The sequence below is a fragment of the Thalassophryne amazonica genome, chromosome 20, assembly GCF_902500255.1.
Source record: "Thalassophryne amazonica chromosome 20, fThaAma1.1, whole genome shotgun sequence".
In the NCBI taxonomy this organism is placed as follows: domain Eukaryota; kingdom Metazoa; phylum Chordata; class Actinopteri; order Batrachoidiformes; family Batrachoididae; genus Thalassophryne; species Thalassophryne amazonica.
In genome coordinates, this window is record NC_047122.1 from 40,005,832 (window position 1) to 40,025,353 (window position 19,522).

At 38.2% G+C, this 19,522-nt stretch overlaps 1 long non-coding RNA gene across 2 annotated transcripts in view; it reads left to right on the forward strand.

The window, feature by feature from the left end:
• Positions 1 to 970: 970 nt before the first annotated feature.
• Positions 971 to 19,522, forward strand: part of LOC117502194 — a 147,077-nt gene continuing 128,525 nt past the window's right edge. The window contains exon 1 of one of the 2 annotated variants that reach the window (XR_004558219.1): positions 971 to 1,807. This is a non-coding gene — a long non-coding RNA (uncharacterized LOC117502194). The remainder of the gene's footprint in view (positions 1,808 to 19,522) is intronic. The other variant, XR_004558220.1, reaches the window with a different exon arrangement.

A 19,522-nucleotide genomic window follows, 5' to 3' on the forward strand; every position in this document is an offset into this window, starting at 1 on the left:
AGCAGGGTTATTCAATAAATGTAACTGTATAAAGTAACTTCTCAACGTTACTTTATTATCCGTTTTACTGGTGTGGCAGACCAAACGGTCCACCCCCAAAAATCGGTCCGCCTTCTGCATCTGTGCATGCATCATTCCGGAGCTCTCCCGCTCATCTAACACAGAGTCTCTTCACCCAGAGCTATCAAACAGATTAATGGGATTATTAACCATCAGATGACAAGGTAAAAACCTCTTAAATCATTTTGAAGTCAGTTTTAAGCAGAAATGAGGCCATTTTAACCAGAAACTTTGAAAGAAGATATTTGAAATGGCCAACAAGCAGTGAGCACATCATCTAGCAGCTGGTTTAGCTGCTATAATACAGGGAAAGCAGACGCTTTGAAATGGACCTGTGACTTTGGGACGAAGTCAAAAATGGTGGGGAGATATGTAGCGGGATGAAGGTCCCGGGTCCTGATTGAAAAGATGTTCCTGCTAGCTTGGCTAACGGGGGAATTACCCTTTGGCTGACCTGGTAGAATGGTCTTTAGTGCGAGCCGTCCGGGTTTGAGCCCACCGCCGTCCCAGCCACAAAGGTCCTACAGTCACATAATTGTGAACCACAGCTAATGACGCATGCACAGATGCAAAAAGCGGACTGATTTTTAGGGGGGACCGTTCGGTCGGCGACACCGGCTCCACTAATGCGACGTGGCTAAAATCCAGCATCAACGTCTGCAAACCATCAGACACAGCGGAGTTATTCCCTAAATGTAACTGAAGTAACTTTTCAAAGTAACTGTAGCAACAGTTTATCGGTATCCCACATCCCTAACAAAGAAACACACTCAAACCCTGACTTTAGTGTCGTAACCATGTTAGTATGGTTGGTTTGTGAGGGGTAGCTGGTTTATTACAGGAGAGATGCCACAGCGCGCCTCTCTGTGTGTGTGTGTATATATATATATATATATATATACGTGTGTGTGTGTGTCTCTTTAAGAGCCAGTCTTCGGGTGGCTTCTTGATATTAATAGAGCTGCTGTGTCTTCCTCCTCTGACGTAATGCTCAGAGCCTACAGAGAGGTCCTGTCACACAGCAAAGCGATAACACTCCTCTCAACTCTCATTTACACATAACGAGCTGCTCGCGCTTCGTGGCCACCAAATCCCGACTCCGGGCGACTGAATCTATCATTCAGCAACATCGGAATTTACCACAGCCGTGAACACTCACTAATCAGTCGGTGGTGCTGCTGTGTTTCCCTCTCAGACCAAAGAAAAAAAAAAAAAAGACAGTCACCCCGTCCGACATCATCAACAAACAAAAAGCCCACAAAGAGACGAAGCAGCCAGAGCCACCATCTTAACACACAGTGAGAGAGAGAGAGAGAGGCTAATGCTTATTTTGATCAACAGGTAAGCGCCACCAGAAAGAAACACGAACACACACACGCACAAAAACAGCTCGAGTCGGCGCAGCGCTGCGGTTAAACGGCGCCGGTGGAAGTGCATGCTTTACGGAGGAGAGAGAGAGAGAGGGAGAGAGAGAGAAAAGAGAGAGCTACAAAATCAAAACCTCTCTCTCTGTTAGCCGCTAGTGGGGTTTTTACGACGGGCAGCAGTCGCTTTGCGTCTTATGTAACGGCCTGAGGAAAAGAGGGGGATCTGTGCTGAATGAGAGGGAGGAAAAGAGCAGCTTTGAATTCACATGGCAACTTCACATTTAGCTTAGGACACCCAAACGCAACACAAATACAAAGTGGGCCAGCGGCCGCTGCTCCAAAGACAACAGCGAGGGGGGACGCCGACTCACTCCAACTAGGTTTGTGTGACGGTTTTTAAATTTAAATTTGAATTTTAAAAGGGGGGGTTTGTTTGTTTGTTTGTTTGTTTCGGTGTTAAATTGTGATAGCGGCATGTTGACACACTGAGAGTGAGCACTGAGCTAACAAGTGTCTACTCTTTTTCGTCAATATCTACTTTTTTTGTTTAAGATGTACTTTTTTGTGCTTAAAAAGTATAAGCACCTTTTTGTGTTTATTGAATGTGTTTTTTGCCTTTTAAAAATTCCTGTTGTGTACTTTTTTGTACTTACAAGTATGCCCTTTTTTGCGTACTTACTTTTTTGTGCTAAAGGATGTAGTTTTTATGCTTAAGAATTACACACTTTTTGTATTAAAAGTATACTTTTTGTGTACCTAGTGTATACTTTTTCATGCTTAAGAAGTACTTGAAAAGTATATAACTTGACCTTTTTGTATTTAGGAGTTATGCACTTTTCATGCTTAAGAATTCTGCACTTTTGTACTTGAAAAGCATATACATTTTAACTTTACTTTTTTGTATTAAAGAACTATGCACTTTTTATGTTTATGTAGTGTATACTTTTTGTATGCATAAAGAGTGTGCATACTTTTTCGTGCTTAAGATGTGAACACATTTGTACTTGAAAATCATGTATAGTTTTTAACTTTTTGTACTTACAAATTATGCACTTTTTATACTTAAACTGTACACGTTTTGTAAGTAAAAGGTATATACTCTGCGTTTAAGACGTATGCACACTTTTTTGTACTTATATATGTACTTTTAAACTTTATGCTCCTTGTGCGCATAAGAAGTATGTACACTTTTTGTATTTTGTGTACTTAAAAAGTATTCAATTTTTTGCACTTATAACTTTGCATACTTTTTTGTGTGCATCAAAAAAGCAGTGTAGGCAATTTTTTCCCCTGCACTTAAGTATGTATTTTTTTTGTTATTCATTCATACCTTTACATTCTTCCTGCAAACTTGAACTTCAGATTTGTTGAATGATCCACCAAAGCGGAGTAAAGTGGTTTCTGCAGAAAGTTGAAGGGTTTCACGTCCACTCGTCTCTGTCAAAGAGGTGTTGCTTAACAAGTGGCTTATTACAGATATGACTGTTTTTTTATCTTTCTCATTGTTATGGGACGCTCAGTAGAGCGTGGTGGATTGGCTCAAAGTGCCCCAAACAAGTTGTTTTAAAGCTGATACTACTCCACGTATACAGATATGTTTGGTTATTTGTTGTTCATGGGTGATGGAAGGCTGAGGGGCATTTTCAGTCTACTCTGAAAAAATTCCCCCCCTCCTGTTGTAAGAAACTGTGATGTTCCTTTGAGATAAGGGAGCCGGGTAGGCATGACAACTCTGAGAGGAGAGCAGAGTATGTGAGGCCAGTACAATGAGGCAAACACTGTGAGGAAGGCTTTTACACAGTCCTTCACACTTTTTCCGTGCTGAGCTTCAAACAACTTTAGTAGATAACCTCAGTGGGAGAAAAAAAAATTAGGCAGTAACCCTCTGATATCCCGCATTGTGTCTGAAAGGCTGAGTTTGTTTTTGAGTAAATAAATAATTAATTTACTGACTGGATTCAGCATCTTAATAAACTCGCACAATTTGTAACACATAAATCTTGCCTATTTTTACGATTACTGAACAATGCCAGCCACAGACTTTTAAGAATCACTTTATAAAACAGAGAGCTGAAATTATTAAGCGCTTGATGGACACAAAAAATTATTTCCACCTGTTTTGATAAATAATGAAAGATAAGTTTTTCCTTAAGGGAAATTACCAATCGTTGGCTAGTTTCAGCGTCCCCATATGTAAGCATTTTATCTTTCTGTTTACTGTCAATCTTGGTTTTTGCAGATCAGAAAAAATAACTCAATTTTTACTTTTCGCTGGCATTGGTTTGCAGAAAAATATAAATGGGCCTTTTTGTTTTGAATTGTGTTCCTGAAAGTTTATGGACCTTACAGTAATCATGAATAATGTACTGATTATACATTCTGAAGACAAAAGTTAGACATTTGACTGTTTATGTGACTCTTAAATTTTCTTGCAATTATTTGCACAACTTTTTTGGAATGCATTTTTTTCTTAGTGGTTCAAAATTCTCATCGAGAGCAATTATAGATGTGTGCAATTATATTTGCACACATCTTCAGAAAACTATGAAATTATCATTTTAATAAAAATACACAGCCAAAATGATGTGCAATGTTGAAAGTTTCATTCTCTTGCAGTTTATCATAGACATTCTATTCTGATGCTATAAACTCTGCTGTATATATTTTGAAGCGCATACATATGAGCTTGTACACACACAGTTACTTTTTATAACGTGAATATTACTCCATGTTTCAGATTGAGTTGAACCACAGAAGTCTTTCAACAGAAATCCCAAGTGTTTTGTTCTGTTTTCTAATATATTTATTAAACCAATGTGTTGCTGTGCATAATCTTGAATTGTGAATCTTGCCACTGCATATTGATTACATCATTTTTGATTTTCATGTAATTCAAAACTGACATAGATGGTATTAATATAATACTCATAACAGCACCTCGAAGTGTCATGTAAGACTCAACTTCATACTTAAATTATTACTTCTATCGCACCCCTTTAGTACGGCATGTTTAACAGACTGATATACTCCAGCATTTTTATGTTTTTAGAGCTATAACATAATAATGTATACAGTCTGTCTTTGTTAAACATTTGCAAACATGCAACAAAATGTTATAAAAATAAGAAATGGGTTTAACTATGTTCCTGTTAATCGAGAAATATTACTGAAAAAAACCTTTGTCCAAAAATTGGACATTTGTTTATCTTACAGTCTTGTTTGTAGCTGCTAATAAATGTCAAAATAATCCATGATTTACACACAAGAACTTCTTGTTAATTTTTTTTACCCCGAGTGTGTGTGTGTGTGTGTGTGTGTGTGTGTGTGTGTGAGTGAGAGAGAGAGAGAGACAGAGGGAGAGAGTGCAGCACTTTTCCCGTGTGTCTGTGTATGTGCAGACAGCCATGGTTTACTCATATGGTTGCAATATGTGAAGTTTGTGCGGTGGAAATGGGAAGAGAGAAAGTTTGCGGAGAAAGACAGAAAGGGAGCGAACACATAGAGCGAGGGAAGTCAGAAATGTCCTGTCCAACTAGTGAGAATGTATATCCCGTGTTTTATTGACGGTTTGATGTTCTGTAAGACATGACGAACAACTGTAGTGATTTTGTGGGATGCCACGCATTTGTCTCTGATTGTTTGAGAGCAGTACAGCGTTACACATGGGGGGGCTGGTTTGATATGGACTTAGAAGACGAATTTGTTCCAGTGCAGATGGACTTGCATGGAAGATCTGATTGATTTTGCTGCCGCAAAGCACCGTGGTGACAAAGAAAGTTTAAACTGAAGATGAAGGGGTTTTTATTATCATGAGCAATCATTTAATACATTTTGATTGTTAATGTAAAGTCACGGTAAAGAGACGTGTTATTAAAGCTATTTAATACCCTCATTTTAAAAGATGTCAATGCTATAATATATAGATTGGAATGCAGTTAGTGGGTGAATACTTTGTTTTAATACATCTAATATGATTGTGAACATTAACCATTATTTCTTATTGTCATCCAAAATATATAACAATAAGTGATCACAAAGATAATAAAAACAATGTTTGTGTAATTTGCTAATGTTACTATTTTGACAAAAACAAAGTTTTTTAATTATTTTCACCTCAGATTTCATATGCATATTAGTTTAAAAAAATGCACCTAAGAATTCATGTCTTAACGTCAAATCTGGTTACTGACTAATGTTGCTCTACTTTTGGTCCTTTCTCACAGCACTTGCCGTGTTACACACCGTCTCGGTGTACTATACAATACAATACTGTTATTAGTATTGTTATTAGAGTGCTGTAGATGTTTTTTGCAAATGAAGTAATCTCATTGTCAGACTTCTTGTCCACTGCGTATGGCAGTAACATATAAGTGATGCTATGCCTTAATTTGAGCGGAATATTTTACAGCTTGGCCATACCTCATCATTAAGAGCCACGTGTAAAACCGCTTTGATAGTTAGACTTTGTCATAACACAACTTTGACTTTTAGCTGACAAAAGGGCGATGACTTATTTAAAATTTTCTTAATGTGGATAAGCCACACTGTGTTGTATGTCTAATCCTATTTATTTATGAATATGATCTGCCCTCAGACTTATTGTTTGCAATAAGCGTGAAACGATAACATCTATTTGAGTAATCAGTCGCTATTCATCTCAGCTCCACATGCAGTTGAGATAAACTGAAGGGATCATTTGTCACAGATGGTTTACTTAGAGTTTAAAATCTTTTGCAAGGCTTCTGGTTCTCCTGACTTGTTGTTATGTATAAAGCACTTTTATTTTTATTGCAGAGTCTCTTGTTTTGCTCAGATCCCGAGGATGCAGTTGTTTTAAAGTGATTTTGCTGTCGAGGTACATTGTTTTACTATTTCATCACTTTATATTAGCTGCATGTAGCCTTAGTGATGCAGGGATTTAAGCTTATTTTCCTGTTGGAGTTACTGGAATTCACTCTGGAAAAGAGTGCCTGCTAACTGCCCAAAATGTCATCCCCACTCTCTGTCTGTGGTTAGTTGTACAGCCTTGTTTAGGCTTGAGTTTGTCTCTAATGTCTTTTGGTCTGTTTTAACTCCGTCTTTCAGGCGGCCTGCGTCAGATAACGAGCACATGGTCTTAGTTAAGAGTTGAAGGATCTCTTTTTGCTTACCATTTTTTATAGTTTTTTTTGGGGGGGGGGGGGGGGTTGGAGGGGGCTTGCAAATCCTAAATGCAAGACAATTTTTTTCCTTTGATCTGTGAACATAAATAATCCTGCTGTCACAATACAGCGGAGAGTGATAAAGTGGCGGTTGACTGGATTATGGCGGATGGTGGTATCATCTGTTGCTTTTAGCCTCCGCTATTACAGAAAGATGTAAAAACTTTGCAACGCCAATGACAAAACACTTCTCTGTGCCTTTTTTTGGTAAATTCCTGTGTACAAATATACTTTTAAATCCAATAATATGCACAAGGTGACTTTCATTCAAATTAGCCATTACTGTATGTTGCTGCACCAGTTTTGCAACTGGAAGTTGCTGTCCAGCACCCCGGCGCCATTCCATGGTGTGGTGGATGCGGGATTGTGCAGCGCCAGCACATGCTTGCTTCCAGACCTGACCTGGCCTCTTCCACCACATTAATTTGACCTTGTGAATACAGTGACTAATTTGGAGCCATGCAGCTTTGTGCCCACCTGATCCTGTCACATCTCAGAAGTTAAGCAGAGGAGGTTTTGAGTAGTCCATGTACAGCTCAAGTGGCTTTAGGAAGGCCATCCATTGTGAAACTTGTGCTATATTCCAATGTGGATCTCTGCTGAATTTGCTGTGATGGCCCCGAGCAACTGGGAGCAGCTGAAAGAGAGCAAAAAAAGTGTTTCATTTGTTTCCATGGCTGTTTTTGGTCAAATAATTCAACTTCTAAGTGTAAAATGCTCTTCTATATTATTACTGTACAAGCCCATCACTATTAGCAGTTCAGAAGTCATGTGAGTGTTTTTCATTGGCTGTCAAGACCAGGCACCTAAGTGGCTCTACTTTACTCTTTTTCTACTCTTCTATTTTACTCTTCCTTTTATACCTTAGTATACTAGCATAGTTCCACCTTAGAATTGGAATCTAATATATAAGATATACCTTACTGAATTTTCATAATTTTCATCACGTAAGTCTAACATATAGCTTCTACGATATAGGATAAAGTTTTATGGGTGAACACATTCAAATCATGTAGTTTTAACATAACATGCAACAACTTAAAATATAACTTGCTCAGTGAACATAATAAAATTATGGAAAGTATTTCCACCCAAGTAAAATGCATTACGGTAGCCAGAAACAATTTTGATGAGTAACCTAAATGTAAATTTGTTGGGTCAACGTGATGAATTTGCATTACTGTTGCCTAATTACAATGGGTCAGTTCAACTAGATTTGTAAATACTTTATATATTTTTTTATGTTCACTGAGCAAGTTATTTTTTGAGTGAAAGTGTACTTAAGAGTTGAGATGTTATGATCCAATTGCAAAGGCTGGCATCTGTCGTTTTTTGATTGATTGAAATTAGAGTTACTAAACATGAGTCTCACACGAACAGCCTGCCTTTTGCAGCCCAGTGTCATGTTTATTTTTTATGTTACCGTCACAAAATGCATCACATTTTCATGACGCGGCCAAGTTGTCTGTCACTGTTTTTAACCATAACATAACCCAAATGATAACTCCAACGGCCCCCCTGTGCCGCCTCAAATTTCGTGAAACCATCACAAAATAATGTCATGATAAAGTCACAAAATGTGTTACATTTTTATGATATCACACACTAATATATATTAAATCAGTTTTTGTGACGCCTTCACCAACTTTGTGAGAGATTACCTTTTGTCATTGTAGTTGGAGAAAACAGCCACAACTGTATTCAATGCTTCCAGTTTACTTTTTGTACTAAATAAATAAATAAATAAAATTTGAAGCACCTCAAGTTGAAGGTAGTTTTGTTCTTCTTAATGCTTTGAAGAGCTGTATATTGTCAAACATATATATTGGATTCACTTTAATGTGATTACAGTGTGTCCTGTTCATGTGTAATATCGAAGGAAAGTATCAGATTGGGACTCTGTATTGGCAGGTACTCTATTAAAAGTCAAGATAAAATCCTTGTTTGGGGCATCCCTTTTTAAAATGATTTGATGTTGAAGTTTCGCCTCCCCAAGTCAAAAGCATCACACAGTTTAGAGAGTATTTATATGAACTTGACTGTGGGCAATAAATGGAGTCCGCACATTTTTCTTTTTGTTTTGAGAGATTTCGTCATTCTGTTGAAAGTTCTCTTTAAACCCTGTTGGGAGACTTAAAGTTGCTCTTGTCCTCTTGGATAGTCTCATTTAATGTAATAGTAGTCAGTAAAAACTTCCATGTTCATCTTCAGAAAAATGTACAGTCCAATTCAAAGTGTAACACATGCGCACGCACACACACATTTGTGCAGCATATGTGAATTAGTGTTGACATGCCCTCTGTATGTGTTAAATTCACACATAATATTTGAGTGATCCATAAAAAGTACGTAAACAGTATTTTATGTGTGTCTCCTGTTGTTAGGCTTTTAAAGTCTTTAGCTGTTCGAGATATTTATTGTTGCGTATTTTCAGATGACTTGTTTGTCAGTCTTTCTAAGTTATACAGAGTTTGGCGTTGTGCACTGCTGCATGATATGCATGCACAGCTGTGGCATTGGTGCACTCCGAGAAATGATGCAGACGCATACGCCCGGTTTGCTGCCTTAAACTGAAGCCATTCACGAGTTTATACAGGCTGAAAACTGTTCGGAATGACTGAAAGAATCAGATGTTTAAATGCCAACAGTATCCATACTGATTTAAAATATATATATATTTTTTGAATTTAGAATTTTTTTAGAATTTCAGTTTTAAAATGCTGACTGTGTGTGCAGATGCATATTGGTATAGCTGTAAAAATGTTGTCGCTCTTTGTGGTTTATCTGCTTTGTAGGACTGCATGCAGCATGAAGATGCAGAAGACATGATGGAGAGCTTTTAGTAGACAGTAGAAGCTGTAAAATTGGATTTAAGCTCACAGTGTTGGGAATACATTGGTATACTGCAGTCAAGCTTTCCCATGATCCAGAAATCAGTCTGTAATTACAGTTTTCACACACAGTCCAGCAGACTGACAGCGAAATTAACTATGGAAAATGTGACAGTAGCATAAATGGCATGAATCTGAAGGCAATTTGTGTTGTAAGCTTCTTTGTGTATAAGCCCAAAAGTGTGTCTAACACACAGATGGAGTGAGCACTGAACAACTTTTCCCAAGTAGTGTATGCTTAATTCAGTGAGACTTTTCTCAAGTTATTTATTTGGTTTTTTTTTTGGTTTTTTTAATAAATTGTGGAATCTGCTTGTATAAAAATGGTCTTGTGACAAAGTGGGGATGCAGCAATTCACGAGATAAAACCATTTGGCTGCATGCAACTTGCAAAATGATCCACTTTGAGATATAGCCAGGAATTATAATAATTTTTCAAAGCCAGAGATTGAAGAATATGTTTTGGGGATTCCTGTCATGATGATAACAGATGATAACCAAGCGAGTAGTACTGAAAATAGCATTCATAACACCCTCAGTTTTTGGTTTTTGCTAATATCCGGCCAAGTCTGAGTTTTCAGAAGTTTTTACAAGACAGCGAGAACACATGTATTGTGGGTATTTTTGATGCGGTACTCAGTCATTCTTTGTGTTTTGTGGACTTGGCATGCCTTCTTCTCTGCTGTTTGTCTTGTAAAGCACAGACAGCCATTGTTGAAGACTTTCACTATTACACTACATTCATTTCCAGATCGTGCTGTTGTGTTAACAGATAGCTGTCAGTTACTGTAAGACTCTGTCAGCGTCTTCCGTTCGAGCCAAATCTGTCTCATCTGCTCCCCTGGATTTGACTGGTTTGACGCAGATTGTTTATAACTGCACTGAAGGTTAACTGTCTGCTGTATCAATAGTCAAACCAGGGTGCACGCGTGCACACACATGTATGCTTTGATTATTTAGTAAACATAGTTGTCACTTTATCTTCTTTTGCGCAGTAATTTTTTCACATTTTGCTCACTGTTCTTTCATCTCTTCAGATCTCTTGTTTGTATTGCACTTATGACATTGCTGTGGCATCGAATGAGCTCTTATTCAAGTCCTCTCATGTAGAATCAGAAGGTATCGCTTTTTTTTGTTTCTAAACTGAAAAAATTGTCTCCTTCAGCAACTTTGGACAAAGAATTGAACTGAACCTGCATTAAAGGTGTAATCCTTTTGAACTTTTCACAAAATTGGCAAAATCTATATTATCATAGCAAATTGGCCTCTCTGTGCATGCGTGCGTGTGTGTGTGTGCATGGGTATGGCTTTGATCACGCAGAAACCGCCGAGAGCTGACATTTGCTGTTTGGTATGCTTATGTATTTTGGGTCAAGGATGAATGCTGTGAAAACAGAAAGTTGATAGTTTTGGAGAAATTAGCAAATTTATCTAACCAATAAACAATGGGTGCTATGCTGCAATGCACCACGGGAGTTTGGGGTTTTAGGGTTTTAAATGTTGTTATTGTGGTTCATGTTAGTTAAACAGTGCTGTCAATGTTATGATTTGTTGTGTTTTTGTAGTTCATTTGGTTGAGTCAGTTTAGTTAAGTCTTATGTTGCCCTTACCATACCATTACCATACCAGCAGTTAAGTTTTATGTTGCCGGTACCGTGAGGGAAAAGTGTTGTCCATTTGATGTCTTCCACCACCGTCTCTGTTTCTGCCAACAGGTCTAAAATTAGTCCTGCTTGCAGCAGAATGCTAAAAAGACAAGAAGCTCTCCATGCATGCATGCGTGTGTGTGTGTGTGTGTCACTTCGATCACAGAAAAATTGGGGAGAGCTGACGTTTGCCGTTTGGTATGCTTATGTACGCAGTGTTAATAGGACTAATATTTTTGGAGAAGCTATGGATATTAGCTAAGAACACTGAACAATAGACATTGCTAACTTCAGTCTTGACTCACGCGCCAATCCAGCAGGGGGCGGTAAATCATCTTTATATTAAAGCATGAGTGCATGCGTGCATGATTTTATTTAGTAAGTTCAATGTAAGTACATAATTGTAAATACATTAAAACTACATGGATGGCACAAGAAAGTGAAAACACTTATTTCCATTGTGGTCCATATAAAACTCAAATGACAAAATAGATGTAATAATAAAATAAATATAATAATAATAATAGTAATAATAATAATAAGAGTTTGTATATGATAACAAGAACCTAAAGAATTTATAAATACATTAAGACAGTAAATTAACATTAAAAATTACATAATTAACAGGAAATAAAAGGGCTGAGTTTCTCTTCTAAAAATTATTGAGGTCTAAGGTTGTAAAAGCATTCTGGACTGCCACGCCATTCCAACTCATTATACGAGGTCTGTCAATAAAGTAACGGTCCTTTTTATTTTTTTCAAAAACTATATGGATTTCATTCATATGTTTTTACATCAGACATGCTTGAACCCTCGTGCGCATGCGTGAGTTTTTCCACGCCTGTCGGTTACGTCATTCGCCTGTGAGCACGCCTTGGGAAGGAGTGGTCCTGCCCCCTCGTTGGATTTTCATTGTCTGGAAATGGCGGAATGAAAAGGACTTTTTTTCCATCAGAATTTTTTCAGAAGCTGTTAGAGACTGGCACCTGGAAACCATTCGAAAAATTTATCTGGCTTTCGGGACACCTCCGTTTCGGCATGTCAGAGGACAAGTTTGGACATGTCCAGCTCTCCACAATTTCTCTGATACTTACTGGACTGGTAAGCATTGAAAGCCGAGATAGGCATGTCCAAACTTGTCCTCTGACACGCCAAAAGGAGGTTTTCCTTTGTCTCGCTTCCAAAGCGAATCGGTCTTTACGCGCGAAGCCTCCGCGTGGCTTTCCATGACAAAATCTCTTGTTAAAAGTGAAATCTGCCAGAAAATGGCTGATGTCCAGCTCTTGTGATAACCAGAGAAAGAGCACACGATGGTCTCGTATCCACAGAGCCATCCGTTTAGAAATGGTCCGGTGGCTTGTGCCGCGTCATCGCAGCTCGGAGCGTGGCGTGCCGAGCGTCCTTAAAGGGGTCCTTAAAGCTGTACTAACAGACCTTATTCTCTGTGAAGCCCGTAAAATTTTCACCGAAAACCAGATAAATTTTTCGAATTATTACCACTCTTGAAAAGAGTGGTAATAAATTAAGACTAGTCTCTTAGTCTTGTCCATCCAAATTGGAAGTCCCAAAAACCAGTTTTATTTGTTATTATCTATCGTCCACCTGGTCGTTACTGTGAGTTTCTCTGTGAATTTTCAGACCTTTTGTCTGACTTAGTGCTTAGCTCAGATAAGATAATTATAGTGGGCGATTTTAACATCCACACAGATGCTGAGAATGACAGCCTCAACACTGCATTTAATCTATTATTAGACTCAATTGGCTTTGCTCAAAATGTAAATGAGTCCACCCACCACTTTAATCATATCTTAGATCTTGTTCTGACTTATGGTATGGAAATTGAACACTTAACAGTATTCCCTGAAAACTCCCTTCTGTCTGATCATTTCTTAATAACATTTACATTTACTCTGATGGACTACCCAGCAGTGGGGAATAAGTTTCATTACACTAGAAGTCTTTCAGAAAGTGCTGTAACTAGGTTTAAGGATATGATTCCTTCTTTATGTTCTCTAATGCCATATACCAACACAGTGCAGAGTAGCTACCTAAACTCTGTAAGTGAGATAGAGTATCTCGTCAGTAGTTTTACAACCTCATTGAAGACAACTTTGGATGCTGTAGCTCCTCTGAAAAAGAGAGCTTTAAATCAGAAGTGCCTGACTCCGTGGTATAACTCACAAACTCGCAGCTTAAAGCAGATAACCCGTAAGTTGGAGAGGAAATGGCGTCTCACTAATTTAGAAGATCTTCACTTAGCCTGGAAAAAGAGTCTGTTGCTCTATAAAAAAGCCCTCCGTAAAGCTAGGACATCTTACTACTCATCACTAATTGAAGAAAATAAGAACAACCCCAGGTTTCTTTTCAGCACTGTAGCCAGGCTGACAAAGAGTCAGAGCTCTATTGAGCCGAGTATTCCTTTAACTTTAACTAGTAATGACTTCATGACTTTCTTTGCTAATAAAATTTTAACTATTAGAGAAAAAATAACTCATAACCATCCCAAAGACGTATCGTTATCTTTGGCTGCTTTCAGTGATGCCGGTATTTGGTTAGACTCTTTCTCTCCGATTGTTCTGTCTGAGTTATTTTCATTAGTTACTTCCTCCAAACCATCAACATGTCTATTAGACCCCATTCCTACCAGGCTGCTCAAGGAAGCCCTACCATTATTTAATGCTTCGATCTTAAATATGATCAATCTATCTTTATTAGTTGGCTATGTACCACAGGCTTTTAAGGTGGCAGTAATTAAACCATTACTTAAAAAGCCATCACTTGACCCAGCTATCTTAGCTAATTATAGGCCAATCTCCAACCTTCCTTTTCTCTCAAAAATTCTTGAAAGGGTAGTTGTAAAACAGCTAACTGATCATCTGCAGAGGAATGGTCTATTTGAAGAGTTTCAGTTAGGTTTTAGAATTCATCATAGTACAGAAACAGCATTAGTGAAGGTTACAAATGATCTTCTTATGGCCTCAGACAGTGGACTCATCTCTGTGCTTGTTCTGTTAGACCTCAGTGCTGCTTTTGATACTGTTGACCATAAAATTTTATTGCAGAGATTAGAGCATGCCATAGGTATTAAAGGCACTGCGCTGCGGTGGTTTGAATCATATTTATCTAATAGATTACAATTTGTTCATGTAAATGGGGAATCTTCTTCACAGACTAAGGTTAATTATGGAATTCCACAAGGTTCTGTGCTAGGACCAATTTTATTCACTTTATACATGCTTCCCTTAGGCAGTATTATTAGACGGCATTGCTTAAATTTTCATTGTTACGCAGATGATACCCAGCTTTATCTATCCATGAAGCCAGAGGACACACACCAATTAGCTAAACTGCAGGATTGTCTTACAGACATAAAGACATGGATGACCTCTAATTTCCTGCTTTTAAAGTCAGATAAAACTGAAGTTATTGTACTTGGCCCCACAAATCTTAGAAACATGGTGTCTAACCAGATCCTTACTCTGGATGGCATTACCCTGATGTCTAGTAATACTGTGAGAAATCTTGGAGTCATTTTTGATCAGGATATGTCATTCAATGCGCATATTAAACAAATATGTAGGACTGCTTTTTTGCATTTACGCAATATCTCTAAAATTAGAAAGGTCTTGTCTCAGAGTGATGCTGAAAAACTAATTCATGCATTTATTTCCTCTAGGCTGGACTATTGTAATTCATTATTATCAGGTTGTCCTAAAAGTTCCCTGAAAAGCCTTCAGTTAATTCAAAATGCTGCAGCTAGAGTACTAACAGGGACTAGAAGGAGAGAGCATATCTCACCCATATTGGCCTCTCTTCATTGGCTTCCTGTTAATTCTAGAATAGAATTTAAAATTCTTCTTCTTACTTATAAGGTTTTGAATAATCAGGTCCCATCTTATCTTAGGGACCTCATAGTACCATATCACCCCAATAGAGCGCTTCGCTCTCAGACTGCAGGCTTACTTGTAGTTACTAGGGTTTGTAAGAGTAGAATGGGAGGCAGAGCCTTCAGCTTTCAGGCTCCTCTCCTGTGGAACCAGCTCACAATTCAGATCAGGGAGACAGACACCCTCTCTACTTTTAAGATTAGGCTTAAAACTTTCCTTTTTGCTAAAGCTTATAGTTAGGGCTGGATCAGGTGACCCTGAACCATCCCTTAGTTATGGTGCTATAGACTTAGACTGCTGGGGGGTTCCCATGATGCACTGTTTCTTTCTCTTTTTGCTCTGTATGCACCACTCTGCATTTAATCATTAGTGATTGATCTCTGCTCCCCTCCACAGCATGTCTTTTTCCTGGTTCTCTCCCTCAGCCCCAACCAGTCCCAGCAGAGGACTGCCCCTCACTGAGCCTGGTTCTGCTGGAGGTTTCTTCCTATTAAAAGGGAGTTTTTCCTTCCCACTGTCGCCAAGTGCTTGCTCATAGGGGGTCGTTTTGACCATTGGGGTTTTTACGTAATTATTGTATGGCCTTGCCTTACAATATAAAGCGCCTTGGGGCAACTGTTTGTTGTGATTTGGCGCTATATAAATAAAATTTATTTGATTTGATTTGATTTGAAAAATGTCAGCTAGTTAATGTATTATAAAGTATCCTAATTTATTTCTGTGGTGTAGCACAACATTTCTGTGAATTTTACTGGTTCTAAATGATTTATTTTGGGGGTTTCTGTGGCAAACAGAGAGTTTGCTTAGTGAGATTTTTCAGATGACATGAAGGAGGAAGCACATGCATGATGTTCAAAGTTGATGGTGCATTTGATGTAAACTCTGAATTTCTGATTTAGTTAAGAAAAACACATCTCGCTACTGATTCATTTTGGCAAACCATTTAAAAATGTAACTGCAGCTCACGTTATTAGTGACATGACAGACCTGTGAGACTTTTGTTTTACCTGTCCAGTAGATATCCAGCAAACTTTACATGTTAAATTTGGTCCCTGGTGGCCTATATTTATTAATTGTGTCAGTCACCGTCTTTGTTTCCATTTTACATTTTTTTCTTTTTTGATACTTTAGACACTAATGACCATGTTTCTTCAGCTTCAAGAAGCTAACATTAGCATATATAGCATAGACCCTCAAATGGCAAGTGTGCAATGGTGTCTTGCTGCAATTTTAACTTGTTTGGTTCAAAATTCAAATTTTTCTTTTTCCCATAAAAGGCAAGCTTTGATTATAATTGCAATATAAGATTGTGAATCCTTTACTGAATTCTGTGAATCAAAATTATGTGAGTGCCAAAGAATTTTTTTTAATGAATTAAATTACAAAACATTGAAAGGGATCACACCATTAAGTTTATTGGACACTATAGGCGGTTGGTGGGGGGGGATAGTAAAAGTACACACTCTCATCAACCCAGCAATACTGCGGCAAGTATTGATTATATCCAAAACTGATTAATCGAGGAAGCAATCAACCAATTGATTAATTTGTTGATAGATTGATAATATGTGAGAAAATGGTGAAAAATGTTCACAATTGCATTCCAGAAACAAAGATGATGCATTCAAGTATCTTGTTTTGTCTACAGCCTAGAAATGTTCAGTTCACTGCCACAGAGAAGTAAAAAGTAGTCAAATAAAATATAAAGTATTCACATTTAAGAAACTGAAATAAGAGAATTTGGATATTTAAAAAAAAAAGTCACTCAAATGATTGATTGATTATCAAAACAGTTGTTGATTAATTTAGTAGTTGATTAATCCTAACAGACCTACCCAGCAATAAGGTCTGGGGTTCAGATCCCTCCCATGTCCCATTCTCCTTCTGTGTTTGGCGTTGCATCAGGAAGGGTATCCGGCATAAAATGTTCCATATTAATAGGTGGATATGTGCTGATTCCACTATGGCCACCTCAAGAAAACAGGAGACACTAAAAGAATCTTTATTTTCTTTTTACTGGTCAACATAATGACCACAGTTTTAACCAAAGGTTTTGCCACCTACAAATGTAAACACCTAGAAGCTTATACTGTCAAGCTTCATGCTAGATCTGATAAAGCTGGCTGGAAATATTAGGTGTTGGATGTCCACGAGGCACAAACCAGCTTCACAGCATGCAAACGTGACTTGGTGAATTTTGTACAAGTACATAGTTTGTCATGTCCAATCTTCTCATTCAACCAATTTTATTGCTTAAAAGTTGACCTGAAAAGATCAGTGAATGATGTCACGCTAATATAGGTTTTTGTGGATGTTTTTGTCAGTCCTATAGGTGAACCCTATCCTCTGGACTGGTGGATGAATGGAATTAATAATGAGTTCCAGTGGGCCAGCAGGTTTTTAGAGGTGGTTTTTCAGGTGGATGTTCTCACAAATATTTTGGGAGAGTAGTGCATCAGCAACTGAGGGCAGTCTATCCGTTTACAGAGGGTGGAATTTAAGAGACAGTTTTTCCGACTGTAATGAAAGACGGGAAGGACTGTTAATGTGTATGTACTGTAGGAAATGTCAAAATACTTTATTTTCTTAGTCGTGGATTGCAATTACCTTTCATTTCAGTCAGTCTTCAGTGTAAATACACTTTGACATTAGTTTATTTTTGGTGTCCGGCTTAAGCAAAGATGGTTTCAGTGAGAAGATGGGCCACTCAGCTTCATTTGTTGATGGTTGAAAGGGTAATGTCTCTTGTCATTTAAAAGAAAAAAAATCAGCAGAGTGGTGGCTCGTCTCCATGAGCAATCTTTGTGACCATGTGGCGATTGCTTCCAGAATGTAAATGATTGAGAGCTCCTGGGTCATCTGAGTGTTTCAGTTAATTTGTGTAACTGTGAAGATTTTTGTCTTAAAGTTCTGAAACATTAACATCCAGTCACTCATCCTGTCAGCACATTGTGCTAACGTGAGCTCATTTGGTGAAAGAACAGAACTGTTAACGTGACCGGTGCCCATCAGCAGAGTATGCCATCTGATATATAACTTATCAGCCACTCATTAAAGAATATCTTTAACATCAGCCAATAAAACAGCTCTTGAACAGTGGCGCGAAAAGATTTATGACTCCTTGAGCTTAGGCAAATTTTAATTTATGACATCACATTTAAAAAAATTAGGCTTTGTTTCATTTATATTAAAATTTCTAAAATGAGGCAGTTAAAACTCACAGTGAAAACAAATCCCTGACATAAATTATATATAAATATCAAAGCCAAACAAGGTATGTGCCCCTGTTAGGGTAACGCAATTAAATCATCACTTTTACAGTCAGATTTCTTCTAAAATGTCAGAGGATTTCCAGGTCATTGTATGTCTTGAATTTAATTTACATCAATGACTAAGAAATACAAACAGTGTAGATGGAAATGGAGATGCAGATGTGAGGTGAGGGAAGCCACCAAGCCACCCATGGTAACAAAGGAGCTATAGCCTTTTGTAAAGCCTTTTTAGCTTCTGTAAAGGACATGTAGAAGTATGTAAATATATCAGACTGTAGCTCTTATAGCATTGATAACGTTATCAGCTATGACAGATTTAAAACAATAATTGATAAAATAGTTTTGTTTCATGTTTGTACATCTTTGTGTGTAATATGAACCACTTTCTTTCATTTCTGCAAGTTCACTTTACCTTTAATATACCTGCACAGGAAAGTGATTCAATCTTTTCAAACGATCCACTTTGTTCTCTCTCACAGCCCCATTAGTAATGGAGTCGGGGCTCTGGCTAAAACATCTGGTGGCTGAGTAACTTTTCAAAGTAGGCTTTGTCCTCCCCGTGTGTGCACGTGTTTGTCGGTGTGTGTTGCTGTGTGTGTGTGTGTAATGAGGGGCACACACTCTTTTTATGGCATGCTGTCAAATTAAAGCTATGATTTAAATGACAAATACGCAGGTTGTTTCTTTTTTTTTCCATTAAAATGAGCAACCACCGTATACTTTGCTGATGTTTCATCTGTGCCTCTGGCTCCACGTGTGTTTGGACTGTGGTACAAATATTACAATAAATCCGGGGGGGGGGGGGGGGGGGGGGCGGTAAGGATTAGGCCTGGTGCTTGTAACGTTTGTGAATTGCCTGTTTCTCCCCTTGTGCTGTTTTACTCATGTCAGTCTCGCTGGCTGGTCCCAGTCGAGTGACAGGAAGCAGAAAGCAGCAGGAGACACGACACGCAACTTGCCTCTGGTCCAAGTTGACACTTTTGGTCAGCCCTGACAAGAGCAGTGAAATACCGTTGCATGGAGATAACCGTCTCACCTGTTCTCTGCAGGCCAGGGCTGAGCTTAGTTTTCAGATGGTAATAAATAATCCTTTAGCAGGGACTTTGGGGTCCAGAGCGCTGTAGCCCTGCAGACGGTGTGAGTTGATGCCCTCAGGGCATCACTTCCAACATAAATTTTCAAAGATTGAGGGATTTAG